This window comes from Parasteatoda tepidariorum, chromosome 5 (genome assembly GCF_982258835.1).
Source record: "Parasteatoda tepidariorum strain Cologne lab strain chromosome 5, Ptep-v5.0, whole genome shotgun sequence".
Classification (NCBI taxonomy): Eukaryota; Metazoa; Arthropoda; class Arachnida; order Araneae; family Theridiidae; genus Parasteatoda; species Parasteatoda tepidariorum.
In genome coordinates, this window is record NC_141759.1 from 82775897 (window position 1) to 82791152 (window position 15256).

At 31.9% G+C, this 15256-nt stretch overlaps 1 protein-coding gene across 3 annotated transcripts in view; it reads right to left on the minus strand.

Moving 5' to 3' along the window:
• Positions 1–15256, minus strand: part of LOC107437956 (semaphorin-5A) — a 322074-nt gene that overhangs the window by 57358 nt on the left and 249460 nt on the right. The window contains exon 2 of one of the 3 annotated variants that reach the window (XM_043039560.3): positions 12302–12425. The exons of the other annotated variants lie outside the window; for them this stretch is intronic. The gene's annotated coding sequence lies outside the window, so the exon portion shown is untranslated. The remainder of the gene's footprint in view (positions 1–12301; positions 12426–15256) is intronic. 3 annotated transcript variants of the gene reach the window in all.

Genomic DNA, 15256 nt, shown 5'->3' on the forward strand with positions numbered 1-15256 from the left:
AACAAACAGTTTTCGGATGACATTACATAATAGATTATATCCCCAAAACAATCGAAATCGAAAGCTGTATAAACGTTTTCTTCCGAAATCTCCAAGTTTACCGAAACGAGAACAAAGAGAAAAATAGCTTGTAATGTAAGCAATAATTTCAATTATGTCTACCATTTACATCGTTTCAAAATCACGTACGAAGAATAAAAATCGTAAAAGCTGTGTAAACATGGTTTACGATGCAGCGATTTATAGCGCACGCGTTTTGAGTTACATCACGATTGGGGAAATACAGACAATATATAATGTGAGTTTGGGAGTACGTAGATATTTGTGTAGTGTGTAATTTAAGTTTTTTACAGCTCAATAAAACGTAGAGTTTGGCAAGATAACCCCTTTGCTTAACACTTGTAAGTATCATTACTGACGGCAGAAAATCATTAATTGGGTATTCATAATGCCTGTGGCAGAATTTTTTCGAGCTATCTGCGACAAAACTCTCTAGCACAAATATCTTTTAGCAAGATACCTTTAATAACAACAGACATATATTAAGCTTAAAATAACGAAAGCGTTGTGTATACGGAAAAAAAACTATTATTTTTTGAAGTTATACTTCTTATGCGACTTTCCAACAAGGTTGCGTTAAACGTTTAACGCTACATTTTTATTGGCCGGGAAATCACGTGGTAGGATCCAGTTTTCCTTCATTAATTTCCATATTGTTTTGGTTCTCACTAGCATAAAAATAATAAAAGTCATACAAGTATTGTTTTTCCATAAATATTTTAGTTTGATTAGATACACATATAATTTAATAGGGCAGTATTTTTTATTTTCAAATTTAGTGGATAACAATTGTAAAAAATGAGTGAAAACAATCCCACGGACAATGCGACGGATTTAAGGTTATGTCAAGGTACGTCTCTTTTGTGAATATCAATTGATTGTTAGGTTTTCTCTTCTGAAATTACATTATGACGCATTCACATACATTATTAATACAAATACATTTTCCAGGGCGAGACGATGAGGCAACCACAAGCACTTCCACTGGTTCAAGAGGGAAAAATGCACAATATTACCGTTATTACAGAGCACGGAAGCGAGCGGAGCAGGAAAGAGTCGTTGAATACAACTAGTGATCCTTCCACGACTGCTAATTCTTCTACTATAAATGTCGCAGGTTGCGAAGTTTAACTTCTTCCGCGTGGAGGGACTCCATGCACTATTTTTTTTTTAATTAAAGTAACGTTAATGTACAGATTTAACTAAAGAGTTTTCACAGATTTGCGTTTGCTCTCGCACGGAAGTTACGAAGTAAATGCGCATGCGCAAGTGTTGATGAAGTTGTGGGGAATTAATCTTAGACTATGTCAACCTTCATCTATCAAAAGGTACTTCAAGATAGAATTGAGTTAACATGTCTTATATACTAGTGATTTGGTATTTAATATTTGTAGCGGTAGTTACGCCACAAAGTGCAACGTTCAAAAAAATAGTTACCTAAAAAAGTAATTAGCAAACGCGCGCAGTTACTTGAAAACTTTAACTTGTAAACGGGAATCATCCAAAAAGAAACAAAAAACTGAAACGGAATTCAACGGAATAATTTTTAAAAAAAAAGAATGCTTAAGATGAAAACAAAACTGTTCCACATTACTAACTCACGAGTGCTGACGTAAATCTGAATAACAATACTTTTTGACACAGATAAAACTACGATAACTAGCAATTTATAATTTGCTTACGTAATATCACGCTCACAATAACGTCATAACTAATTTCTTTAATTCAAAAATCAAAGATATTATTAACTTCAGGAGCTTTATCGTTCACTTTCATTGTGTTTGTAGAGTAGATAAAGATCTTAAATATAACCTAAACATGTAGTGTGATCACGTGTCTCACGGCCTCCACCTGTTAGAAGTCAAAAGACATGAGTCAGTTCTGGGTAGTATTTTGATGTAACAATAAGAAAAACGTGGGGTCATATTTACGAACGAAGCGTAACACTCGTCTGTTAGTTAAACGCAATACAATTCAATCATGACACAGAAAACACACTTGTGATACCGAGAAAACGAACAAAAACGTGAAAAACGGATTGTTCTATTGCAACTGACTCATTTTAAACGAGGTAAAAAAAAGTAAACAAAAATGTTACGTTCAATCAATAAAATAAATTGCATAATAAAAAAATTATCTAAGTATCGATATTTATATGTTTTTTTTTTTCAAAGTATAAAGAGCCGTGGTCAATCTGAACAGTGATAACAGATTAACAGCAGAGATAAAACAAACACACTACAATTTCGGATTTATACATATTGTTTCTTTAAGATGTGTGCGTGGGGGGGGGGGTTATATTACCACTTTTCGATTCACTAGAGAAGTGTTCCCCAACCCCCGTTCCGCGGACCGGTACAGGGCCACCCATTTCATTGAAATTGAATTTAAATTCTTAGGTTTATACCCTAAATTAAAAATATTTGAGTTCCTTTAATTTTTTAAAAAGTAAAAAAGAAGGAAATCACAGCAACTATTTTATCTTTCATTTAGTTTTAATTAAAATAAAAATCAATCATCCTAAATATAAGTACCATAAATAAAACACGAAAGTGCGGCGTAAAATTTACATTGGAACTAATGAAGAACTTCGTCTTCTCTCTCGTGATTTAACGTTCTAGTAAGTTAAAATGTTAAATCACTTTATATTTATTTTACGGTGTGACTGTATTTTATTTTGAACGCATGTTTAAATACACTTAAACTAAAATTAATAAATCAAAATTATCTAAAATATAAACAATCAACGCCCCCGCCAGTGGGCCGTGATAAAATTATCAAACGTTGACAGGTCCGCGGTGATAAAAAGGTTGGGGAACACTGCACTAGAGTACTCAAATTCCACTTGAAACACAGTGAATGAATACAAATTGTACTCTGACAACTACAAGCCGAATTTGTGTCTATTTTATAAAACAGAGTAAACAATTTGTTTTATATCCGCAATCAATTTCTGTTTGTATGCAAACAAATTAAAATAATTTTATAAATTTTTGATTAATCGTTAAAAAAAAAAAATCGTGAAGTTGTGCATAACCTTATTAACCCAAAACTGTCTGAAACGAAAATCAAATTCACAGACAGTTTATTGTTCAACTATTGCTTGCTAAGCTTAAAATCCTTTTCTGTTGTATCATATTACGGCGCGGATTTTTATGAAGAAAAAACATTAGAAAAATGAATAAAACATAGAATCAGATTGTATTTTGTAGACACAACTCGTAGCTTTGAAGAGTGTACTATAATACTTATTCAACTGCAGGAGTAAATAAAGTAAGACATTTTATTAAAAATAATTAGTTTTAAAGTAATTTATTAGTATTGTCTACGCACAACAGTGTAAAGGCAATATGCTTTATAGTGTAATGAAGGAGATACGGAGGATATAAATGACGTCTGGTAAACTTATCTCCTTCATCAATTTACCCTTCAATTGACATTTAATCTTCCAATTTCTTTTTACTTAACTAAACCACAATAACTCACTTTCACAGAATTAAAAAATTAAAGAAAAAGCCGAAAAACAGTATAATTCTAAAACACACTTCAGCTATCATTGCTACATCAAAGCATAGTAATAATTAAAATATTGTGATGAAAGTTACATAAACTCCATCATCCTCAAATTCCACTTCACTTTTATCAACATCTGATGATCCGTTCTTTTAGTTATGAAAGAGTTCCCAACTTCCGACTTATAAGCCTTTCAGCTGGTAGTTGAGGTTAAAGCGGAAAGGTCGCATCAATCAACACAAGTAATATCAAAGTACTCACGGCTGACGACAATTTTATCCCTGGGGATTTTGATTTGTTTTTATATTGTATGATTCCTTCGAATTGCTTCTTTTAGTTAAGAGATTTTATTGGTTCTACAATTCTAGAAGGCCGAGAATTCTCGAAAATGAGCTTAACTATTTTTTATTTTTTTACAGAGGTCACAGCGTCCTATTAATAACAAAATGGTGGTAATAGACTCTTTATTTTTTGCTTATACTTCGAGGAAACGAAATAGAACTATCACGCAATATTTGAACTTTCAACTCAAATTTAGTTCTAAAAACCGCGAATGATGTTATTTTTAAATGAAAGAAAATGAAAACTAAATATTTTGTTAGCTTTAAATTAAAATAAAACATATGTTTGTCAGTTTAAAATAAATTGCCGAATACTTTTCAATTTTTTTTTTTTGTAGAAAACTGTGATCGCTGTTTTTATTAACGGTGTGCTGAATAGCACAAATCCATAACAGAATTATGGCAAGATCGGGGATAAATCTGCAGCCTTTTAATCTTGAATTACTCAGAAGACTATGGAACTTCTGGATCGAGTATTCGAACTCAAGTAACCTTTAACTATTCCATTTTATCGAATTTTATCACCGACGTCAAACAGAACTTAACTACTCAGACGTCCATGTTTAAAAATACAAGTAATATTAAAATACTTTTAGATCTGAATATTTTTCAGATCTGAATTATAATTTTTGTTAAGAATCTCTATCAAAAAAGTTGAAACACGCATAGTAGTGGTCGGAAATTAATATTTTCGCTAGGAGAAAACAAAGGCGGTATCGAAAGCTAGCGAATCACTATTAAAGAAGGAGGTGCTAAAAACGTCTAAACCTATTTAATTGCAGGGGAGGGACACATTGAGGATCGGCTTAGCACTTTGCTACTAAAGCTAAGTCATTAGGGCTGCCAAATTACTAAGCTTTTGCAAAAATTTATATTAGTGGTAGCTAAGTTTATGTTTGAATGTATTATTTTTTTATTTATTTGCACTTATTTTCCCCACCAATGCATATAAATGATTTAAAAGTTCATATGCGACGTCACTTTATTCTAGCTTTTCAGTGGTGAGGTTTTTAAAATGTTCGCAAAATTACCAAAAATTCTGAAACCTTTGTTTCTTTAAATGTCTACCACGCTGCAAAATATGTTACAAAGAGCGTAGAAATTGGCAAACCTGAGTCATGATAGCTCATAAAAATAGAAAATTATAATGATTGTAGAATTAAATCCCTATAATATTACCTTAACACGTCGCTACTAAAGCTTTGTCATTCATGACTAGGCTTTATGTAGTTCAATTTTTTCGTTAAATTACACACTTGGAAGATTTTCAAGTTCAAAAATCTGAGAAAAGAAAAAGTTAGAAAAAATTTTACTTAATAAATTAATACCTAAATTTAGCTTTATGCAAAGTTACATTTTTTATTTGAATTTATTTCTAAAATGTTCAGATTACTGCGATAAAAGTGAAAAATAAAGTAAAAAAAATAAAGGTTGTTGTAACTTTTTCTAGCGAGCGGGTTGTCGTGATTTGCTAACAAGAGTGTAAGGGTGACCACAATTGCCAAAAACGCGCTTACGTAATACTTAAACAACCCTTTACAAAGTAAAAAAACAAATAAGCAAGCATGTAAACAAAAAATTAATTTCAGTACAGAGTCGGCCTCAACCATTAAAAATCAATTGACAAATACAAAGATAGTTCCAAGAAACTAAAAACCACAAACAAAAACTACCAGCCCAAAACCATACTGGCGGTAATCTACGATTAAAAACACAATATTTTAAGGCGGTTATCATTTTAACAAAACCCAAACGAGGCTTTAAGACTCCTATTAACGCCCTTTCTTTAACAAAATCTACCGACGCGTAGGCTCAGAAGGAATTATACAGTCAACGGGAATTAGTAGCCAAAATGAAAAATCGCTGAGCTGCAGAAAAAGAACTAAAGGAGTGGCTTTTTGTTGGCGAGAAATTGGGTCAGCTTCTTAACGACGCTAGCCGAAACGAATTGGGTTTTTTAAAATAAAGGGATGGAAGGACCCTATGATAGATGACCGATACACCGCGGAGTTACAAATTAATAGCGATTTGTTACAATGTTGATTGGTGTAGCAATTAAGAGGAAGAGCTAGCGGGGTTTTATAACTTATTTATGGTGTAAGTTATTTTCGAAAGTTCCAAGATTCGCTTCCAACTCCAGCTGAGAATCGAAATTAGAGCTTTTTGGGATTAATTTACTATACAAAACGCACGGAAATTGGTTAATCTAGATTATTTTTAAAGTATGTTTTTGAAATACTAAAAATATAGACAAAATAAACAGGAAAATAGTACATGCATAAGCTTTTATTTTTTATGTTATAGCGTAAAAATAGCGACCTATTTATACCAAAATGCTAAATTTTTTTTATACAATTCATGGAAAATACTAATCTAATTACGTAATCGTAGGGATAACACATTATAATTAGGTGTTCAGTAGTTGGTATAACTCTAAACAAGTAATCCTTTACATAAAGTTTGATACTATTTACTTTTGGTAAACGGCTTTAAAGGCATTAATAACTACCAAGAAAATAGTAAAGGTTAAATGAATATATTTTTAATAAATTTTTAATTGAGTATCTAGTTTTAATAGCAAACGTTGAACAGCCAACCCAATCCTGGCTTTACGACTATCAATGTTCAACTCCTTAGCCTCGTAATTTTGAACCCAAACCAGAAAACAATGCTATTTATCAAGCAATAGGTTAGTTATTCCCATTCTTTCAGGAGAAGATAAAAACTTACTCTTTTTTTCTTCCTTCAAGTTTTTATCAAAAATTACCAAATGAAATAAAGGTAAAAAATTTTATTCAATTACCATTTTGGACAGTTAGATTTTGGACAAGCAGATTTTCTTTCATGACCAAAATTTGAAGAAAAAGCAAATAAGTGCTAACAATTTAAATTTGCCATTTTCAAGCAATAATTAAAATAACTAAAAACAGTTGAAGTTTAAATAATTGAACACTTAAAAAAAAAAAAAAAAAAAAAAAAAAAAAAAAAAAAAAAAAACATTTTTGATTCTGTTTTCTAAGCTAGGTAAAAATTGCATTTTTTACCATTAATTCAATCTCAGGTCTCTGGACGAATTTGTACAAAAATAACTTTTGCACACAAATTTATTTATACTAGTGGGCTGCGCCCCCTGCTCGCTAACGCTCGCCAACCACCGAAAATTGCAACGCAATCTTATATGGTTTGCTTCGCAAACCAAGCTCTCTTTGCTCGCTACTAACTTAGGTACATTGCAAATGTACAAAATTCAAAGAATTCAAAACAATCATTCAAATCCATATAACAACTTTTTTTTAAAAAAAATTTACATCTTCTTGGTAAATACTAAGTCATTAAAATAAATTTGAATTCAAATAAAAGACATGTAATTCGTTAAACCTATTAGAAATGTGCTGTAATTAAGTCTATTACATGCTATAATTAAGTCTATTAAAAATTGAAATAAGTGAATTGCAATGGAAAAACCTGCATAAACAAATAAATTCTAGTAAAACAAATAAATCCGTGATATAAATCAAAAATCGTCAAATAAATTCGTAATATATAAATTCGTGAAAAAAAGCGCTTTCGACAAAATACTAAAATAGAGATCTAGCGACAAAGACTACTCACTTCTGCCTAGCTTATGCTCTCTCTGGTTATTTCAGTTTCCGTTTTTAAAAGCGCTTTATGTTGACCCATCTCAGCTAGATTTGGCATGTGACATTTTTAGCGGCAATCATTGGTCGATTTTCTAGCGTTGCCATTCGGGGAGTTGTAATGAGGTTTTTTTGTCGCCGTGTAAGAGAAATATATATATATATATATATAGATTCAAGAGTTTAAAAATTGTTAAAAACCACACAAAAGAAAGTTATCGATAATTATTATTATCCTTGCATTTTTGATTAAAGTTTGTTGGATATTTTATCGGTAATAACGTCCTTTACCATTATTTTATTTATTCATTTAATAAAGCAATTATTTGCAATTGAGCTTAGTATATATAACGATATAGCTTTATAAATATGAATAATAAACTCAAGCAATCCATAACTAAAATGCACTTAATTTGCAATTACGAATTCTCAAAAGGGTAAGGCTACCTACAAAGAACATATTGGCGAAATAAAATTACATTGTTCGAAAAAGAAAAGTATGAATATCATTCAGATATGAAGTGCATAATACTCAATTACCGCCAACAATGCAGGGAGTGGCCCTTGTTCAGTTAAACTAAAGTGGAACCGGTAGTTTTCTTCTACTGGATGTTTATAGACTTCCAATAATAAAACTACATAATTTTATAAACAAATCGAAGGGGAACGATCGCTTAAGTGTATATTCTGTGGGCTGTTTCGAACGATAAGTTTGTTGACGACAGTCGCGAAAACTGTCCGTGTCTTCTGTATAATAATCGTCACCCACATTTCGCCTACGACTTCACCTTACATCGCCAATACCTTGCAGAAATATTGCCGCCTACAAAAGGTAGAGCTTAGACTTATGAATTCGTTCTTTTTATATATATATATCCGCAGATCGTGACCTATCGCAGTGAATCTCGAGGAAGTGGTGTTGGCAGAATTGTCATTGTTCTCATAGGGATTGTAAGCCGACGTGGAATAAAAAATGGATAAGTTTACACATTTTTTTGTGGCACAATTGCCAACAAATCAAAATATTGAGCATTTGTCTTTTCAAAACAGTATTCAAATGCGATAATAATGTTAAAACACGATTAAAAAGAACATTGAACAGCTCGTTCACCGTCTATTTGAGGAAGTAAATTTACATTGAGAACAAATAATGTGGTATTTTCTGGACTTTACGCCACGTCAACTATCTATGGTTTATTTAACATAATATAGGTAAATAATAATATAGTGTGATAGACATAAATAGCTGGCAAACCTGCCAACTCTTCCAGTTTCTTTACCATAATATCAGGGGTCTGTCCAGACATTTTGTGAAAGGTCCGTTTTTCGTGAAATTGTGAAAAAATTACTCACATTCTTTCAACCAGGGTCCGCTCTTACGAATGTGTGCAAATAGGGTCCGTTATTGCAAAAAAACTTTTTCAAGGAGTTTTTAAATTGTAAAGACATACAAGATTATGCTCAACACTGTAAAATTATAATTAAAAAAATTAAATTTAAAAAAATAAACAACAATTGCTGCTTTTAAGTCTATACAGCTGAACGCAGAATATTAATTTCGGACGAATAAAGGAAGAAGTGTCTGCGGAAGACAAAATTTAGTTTCTTTACATCTGTCTTTCTTCCTGGGAAGTGTCAATCGATTAACGAAACAATAATGAAGATGAACAAATTTGTGAAGAGCCGTTTTTAAGTTAAAATATTTTGTGAAGGGTCCGTTTTTATGAAAAGATATTTTGTGAAGGGGCCGTTATTATGAAAAGATATTTTGTGAAGGGGCCGTTAACGGACCCAAATTTCTTCTTAACAAACCCCTGAATACAGATAATTAATACAGGTAATTATTAATATAGGGTAAACCAACCAGTGGAGGAATACTACCCAGTGAAGGAACATTTCATATAGTATATTGTTTAAAAATAAGAATTTGAAAGTTTTTCTTTAGATTGATTGGTAATAAATAGCTTACGGGTCAGTAAGCTATTATAAAGTCAGTTTTTACGGGTTGCTCATGAAAATTTTTATCAAAAAAGTTCTATTTGTTGCTAGGCGACGAAGGAAACCGACAAATAATTTCTTCTCGTGCGGTGGCAAAATATTTTTCTATATATTATAAGCTACAGACTTGTTTGAGAAATTTTCCCTTGAAAAGTAGGGGAGAGTGGGATCAATTGTAAAATTTTTTTCTTAACTATTTTTAACTAACAAAAAATCCAAAATATTATTAGTATTAATTGACAGACGAGTAAAGTAGACTATCCTCTACTAGAAAATTAAAATAAATACCTTATTTTAAATGTTATTATAGGTTAAACCAACCAGTGAAGGAACATTTCATATATATTGATTAAAAATAAGAATTTGTAAGTTTTCCTTTAGATTGATTGGTAACAATAGCTTACTGCCAAACTATAGGAAGTCATCTAGCAATGTTTTGGATTACCTGTTCAAATAGACTTCTCTAGAAAAAAATTTTAATTTGTTACTATCTCTGCAACACATTGTTTCTTTGAAAAAATTATAAGGTGAGTGTTTGTATTTATATGTTTGAAGTGGAATTAATTGCATGTAATAGTTTTATTTTTCTCACTGTGAAAAAGAGAATTCAAAATATAGTTATTATATTAGTGCTAGAGAGTTTTGTCGCAGAAAGCCAGAAAAATTTCTGCCACAAGGTAACTCACTAATTTATATAAAAAATTTTTAAAAAACGCATACATTTGTTGCACTTTCTAACAGCTGGCAAAAATAATCTAAAATTCTACTTAAAACTACACAAACTTTTAAAATAAAACCGAATCATGCAGTTAAATAATAAGTACCCTTAAAACACTTATAGAACACACAATTTTTATTGCAGACGCGTTTGTTAAAATCTGTTCAATATGATGCCCATTTACAATTGATTATTGTTGTATAATATTATTTTGCTTTGTAGTGTACATAAGCAGTTTCCAAGTGCTAAAAAAAATTTTTTTCCTTACAAATCACTACATTCAATTCAAAACTTTCACAGTTAGTGGGCGGAAATAAAAAGTAAGAGGCCCTTTGAAAGGGACAATATTTTCCCACCCGGCACACTCGGGCGTAGTTGTTTCGATTGGGTCAACAAGTTTTTTTTTTTTTTTTTTTTTGAAGAGGACCTTTCATGGACATGCTGTATCATCTGCCAAAGATTTCGTTCAACATTATTTGTCACAGATTTTTGCCTAGTTTATTTTAACTCGCATCAAAAGATTGCCAAAAATATCATTCAATATTGCTAATATTATTTGTCTCTACTATAAACTTTTAACTCGCTTGGAGCACCCAGCCACGGCAGAACATCTAGCCCTGGAGCTTGCTCTTTCAATTGCTATGGTAGGAGTGCAACGTAATTTAGATAGTGGTCAGTACCTGAGCTGGTACCGATCTTTCTATCTTCGACACCAGCGGTTCTCAAAAGGAGTTCCGTGGAAAACTGACAGGGGTTCCGTGGGTTAAGGCTACTTATTTTAAAAAATAGATATTCTTGAGCCTTAATGGCATTCGGTAGAGTCGTGATGGCTCAGAGGATAGAGCATTCGCCGTCCAATCAGGTGAACCGGGTTCGAATTCCAGTGCTGGCTGGTGATACGGATTCCGCACCGACCACAACGCTGACATAAAATATCCTCAGTGGTAAACGGGTCATGGGTCCCCTTGCCGTCAGGCTAACCGTGGAAGGTTTTCGTGGTTTTATTTTTCATGTACGTAAATGAGGGTTAGTTCCATCAATACTTGGTTCACAAGTTCTCTTGTCTTCTGGATTGGGTTCGAAATTACAGGCTACGGAGTTAAGCATTAGTAGTTGTAAACCCAAATATTTAATTGGCTGTTCAACGAGGGATATAAAATAAAATAGGTATTCTTGAAAAGTTTAATACACCCCACTAATTACTTAATATTTATTAATATTATTTATTTAATGTTATTAAATTTGTTTAATGCTTCGGTTATTTTTATGAAATTATTGAATGAAAGCAAAACAACAGAGTTTAAAAAAATAATTTCAATAATTATTTATCTTCTTATTCGTACATAAGTAATTCTCCGTCGAATTTTAAAATCCAAAATAAAATTAAATAATTCAAGAATAAATAATTATTTTTCTCCAAGAACCATTCTAACAGTTGAAAAGAATTTTTTTTTTTTTTTTTAAGGCAGAAGTCAGCTTATTTTATTCAACTTAATTTAGGTATACGGCATAAAGTACTACAGAAATCCGTTGCAGATCTATGGATTCAACTATCTTACAAAATATAATTTTAAAACTGTTAATTGACTAAATAATTAATTTCATTCTTTTCTATAAATATTTCCACATTATTCTTTTTCTTTTATATTCTAACTCATTCACAGCTGCTAATAAGTGTTAAAAAAAAATTTAATAAATAAATGAAAACAGCCATCACTGGGATTCGAACCGAGTTCACCTCATTGAATGGCGAACGCTCTATTCCCTGGGCCATCTCCGATCATATAAATTATTTATAAAGAGTAAGAAACCGAAAGGAAATCTCAACCCAAATTCAACCAGCTTCTTTAATTTCATTTATAATCGCACACTTTATCTTCGCCTAAGATCTTGTCACCCTATCCCGCATCAGCACCAATGCTTTGTACCCCGCCAAGATTTCATTTTCAACCAACAATAGAGGGTCTTTTCAGTTATTGTTCGGAAAGTTCAAGAAAAAACTCCATTTCTACAAAAGGAAAGATCTCACTCACACGCATTCCTTTGTATCGTCTGCCAACAGCTATGCGGGAGGTATAGAGGGATTTCTTTGTACCTGCCCATAATCCACCGACTAGGCAGCCCTGCCGAGCCTCCGTTATACACCAATGAAAGCACCTTTTGAAAAAAAATTTTTTTTTGAGAATTTCGTGTTAAGAAGACATCAATGGTGCACTTCATTTAAAATTGAGTTGTTGTCATATTGAAACATTCAATTACGTTCGTATTGTCGTGTATTTGTCGTAAACAAGTTTGTCCTGATTTCGCACTTTTAAAAATAGATTATCGTGAAATGTGAACTTGAATGTCAATCGAAATACAATATTAGAGTTTCACCGATATCGACAGAGTGGCGAGAAAACATATAGAATCAAAATTAGCACATTAATAATTTTTCAACGTCTATAATGATTTAAATAATTTACGATTCAACTGCATTAAAATTAATTAGATATAAATGCCGATTCCACTAATCAATCTCATTAAAATCCTAGATGTTTATGTATAATTGAGATAGTTAAATGACAAGAGTTGGAAGCGGTTTTACTGCGCAAAGCACAACTGTTAACGTACTAAATGTAAAAAGTCAAGGGGTGAACAGGGGTCTGTATAGAAGAAATTTGGGTCCGTTAACGGACCCTTCACAAAATATCTTTTTATAAAAACGGACCCTTCACAAAATATTTTAACTTAAAAACGGACTCTTCACAAAATAATTTTTCTTTTAATCGGACCCTTCACAAATTTGTTTATCTTCATTATTGTTTTGTTAATCGAATAAACCCCTCCCAGGACAGAAAACAAGAAAGATGGATGTAAACGAATTAAGTTTTGTCTTCGGCAAACGATTCTTCCGTTATTCGTCCGAAATGAATATTCTGCGTTCAGCAGTATAGGCTAAATACCAAATATTTGTATGTTGCATCTCTAATTTAGAAGCAGCAATTGCTGTTTAGGTTTGAAAATTTAATTTTTTTTTATTATAATTTTACAGTGCTGAGCGTAATCATTAAGTCTTTACAATTTAAAAACTCCTTTAAAAAGGTTTTGCAATAATCGGACCCTATTTGCACAAGTTCATAAAAGCAGGAACCTGGTTGAAAGAATGTGAGTAATTTTTTCACGAAAACCGGACCTTTCACAAAATGTCTGGACGGAGCCCTAGTGAGATAAACTCAGGAGCAATATTTAATCGGAAATTAAACTAAAAGGGAACGATAAATGGAATGGAAGATATGTATATCTACAGAATAAATTTCAGTTTTTAAGGGGTTATTTATATTTTAAATCTTATAATTGACAGTTATTTTAATTCCTAATTTATCTACAGGGTGAATTTGAGGCAGTCCATTTCGATATTCTTACAATTTTGAAATCAATTCAGAAGACAAGTATCAGTACCTCATTTTATACAATTTTTTAGCGTAGGTGAACCAGGTTCGATCCCAGCGTTGGCCGGTCTATTCGAATTCTGTTCCCGGCTAGCGCCGACCACAGTGCTGATATAAAATATCTATAAAGGGTTAAAATCCCCATGCCGTCTTGCTAACAGTGGGAAGTGTCCGTGGTTTTCTTCTCCGCGCAATGCAAATGCGACTGGGTTCTATCAAAAAGTTCTCCATGAAGGCTAGTTTGTCCCAAAGGGTGATCCAGGAATTTTCTCGATTGCGGTCAAATATACTATGCTACAGAGTTGAATATTGATAGTCCTAAACTCAGATTTGGGTCAGCTGTTCAACAACGGTTATAAAAAATACAATTGTTAGCATTGTCGTTACTTTACATTTTTACATATTAGCATATTAGTACAACACAAGTGGGCGACCTTTGTGCTAAAATACAAACTAAGGTAAACAACGTTTAAGAGAACAAAAATATTATATTAATAATTTATAATAATATTTTTGTATAATTATTTATTATAATAATAATAATGAATATTATTATAATAATATTTTTGTGCTCTTAAACGTTGTTTACCTTAGTTAGCATATTAGTGTTATAAAGCTTTTTAGTGCAAAAATAATTCATGAATTATTAAATTCTAGAAAATGAAAGAAATCTTTAAAGATCTTCAGCTAAAAATTAAACAAGACAAACGTATCATAAAAAGCCTATTTTCAGCTATTTTGAAATTTTCATTGATTCATTGAATTTTCAGCTATTTTCAAAAAATAATTTCATTGATAAAACTAGCTTTGATGAATGAGAAACTGTTTTCTAAAACAAACATAATTCAAACACGAAAAATTCACGTTCATAATAAGATGGATAAACAAAAAGAAGAAAAATGACTACTAAATTAGGAAATGAAATAATCAAAGATAGCATTTTTAAAAGAGTAAGAAGTCTTTTAGACAAATAAATGATAACAGACCAACTGCCAAAGCTGGTATTTTTTTCTAAAACATCTTCCCACGTTTGCTTGTAACAGGCATTTACTTAACCTTGAAAGTAGTAGCTGTTTTTAAAATGAAGTTTTGAACATTTATGATCAATTTTACTACTTCATTAACTATTTACGTAACAGAATAATTTTCTTTTTATGGCATGTTTAAGTTATTCTTTCAATGAAGGAAAAATGTGGGAGACTGTTTCAAAACTAAGTTAATAAACTTTTTCTTGGAATTGTTGTTGTTTCTAATGCCACTTGCGAAATACCAGCAAGCCTGCTTGTTTAAACCAAGCTAAAGGCAGAGGGTGAGGCTCTTATTTTTTCAGTGGAGCCGTCTACGACCAAGAATACGATTTTAGCGACACACACACGTCACAGCCCGTATTAAAGGGCTGGCCCATTCAAAAAATTCATTCATCACACAGATCGCAATTTTGAACTGAACTAGAGAACTATCACTCTTCAAGTCAGTACCTCCAAAGGTATTGGTTTGTTATGGGAACTTGGAGGTCTTAGTCACCCCGACAGACTTTACCTTGCACCAGTCACATTT